Source organism: Talpa europaea, assembly GCF_964194135.1.
Source record: "Talpa europaea genome assembly, chromosome: 16".
Lineage (NCBI taxonomy): Eukaryota > Metazoa > Chordata > Mammalia > Eulipotyphla > Talpidae > Talpa > Talpa europaea.
Genome location: NC_140084.1, coordinates 6,077,826 through 6,079,385, shown reverse-complemented (window position 1 = coordinate 6,079,385; position 1,560 = coordinate 6,077,826).

The following is a 1,560-nucleotide window of genomic DNA, read 5'->3' as shown; positions in this document are numbered from 1 at the left end:
TAAGACACCACGAGCTAGAGACAGCAGGTGTTGATAATGTTGCTGTTTTTTTTTACTTCATTTTATTTTGTTTGCCTCTACATAATAGGGATCATACTGTATATAAAATTTTGCCTTGCTCTTTTTGATTAAAATTGTAACAAAAACATTTTTTTCTTATTAAACATTTCAAGCACTATGGATATACTCTGATGCACATTCTTCTTTAAATGGAATATTTAGATTTTAAAATGGCAAAATTAGTAAATATTTGCATATTACTTTATAAAAGATTCTCACATTAATATTAAAACCTTTTTGTTTGGGAATTTTATTTTCACTTTGAGAGTGAGAAAGAAAAATAGAAAGTATAGCCTAGTGTGAGAAGGAATAATATTTTAGAGTTCTTTGAACCCTGATTTATTGGTATAAGTTAACTGGATTCATACATTTTTCTAAACCGGTTTAACATTTTATTTATTTTTAAGATTTATTTATTTATACAAGCACTGGGGTACAGTCCAGAGGCGTGGGAGGGTGAGAGAATTCACCAGAGACAGAGCAGGGAGCAGAACAGAAGTATACTGCTGAGGGGAGCTGCAGGCAAGACAGGAGAGGTCTTCCGTGCCATGTGGGAATCTCCCTGGCCCATAGGGAATTGAACCGGTGCTGCAGAGGCTGCTGACAGCCTCATAGTACTGCACTCAACCTGCTGTGCCACCAGGGAGGCCCACAGTTTAACCTTTTTTTTTTTTTTTTTTTGGTGGGACCCTCGCCGGTGGCCGGGGATGGAACTGGTGCTCAACCGCTGCACCACCAGGGGAGGCCCCAGTTTAACATTTTGAAGTAAAGGATCATATCATGATTGCACTTATTTAAAAAAATTCTCTAATATATATGAACAAAAATTTAAGTTCAGTAGTGGAATAGTATGTCAAAAATCATCATAGGTTGTTAGAATTTTTTTAAATCTTAGATTGTGAAGAGATGCAGATACCTAAAGTGTGTGTGTGTGTGTGTGTGTGTGTGTGTGTGTGTGTTTGAAACCTCTGAATCATGGTGAAATAATATTATGTTGAAAATAACCATGGTTCGTTAGAAAAATTTTTAGTAAAACTCTTAACTTGTGAAGAGAAATTTCTGCAGATCTAAAGTGTGTGTGTATGTGTGTGTGTGAAACCTGTGATTCATGGAGGGGTTCCCAGTTTGAAATTTTTGAGTGAATGTTTATAGGAAAGAAAATAAGGAGGTAGGGACAATTAGATTAAGTCAAACCATCCTTCATGTGTTTGTTTAATAAAATGTGATGAATGCCTGTAGTACTTAGGAATGTCAAATACATTTTTAGGTATGTTTTCAAATTTAATCCCAAATAACAACTCTTAATGAAGGAATTTTCTGTTTTACAGACAAGAAAACTGAATCTCAGAAATTTTAATAATATACATATCTAATAAGTTGCAGAAAAACTATATTTTCCTACCTCTTTGCATTTATAATTCTGGAATTCTCAAACACTGATTTCAATTGCAAAAAAAACCTTTATCTTATAGATGAAAGATAAAAAGAATATAAACAAGC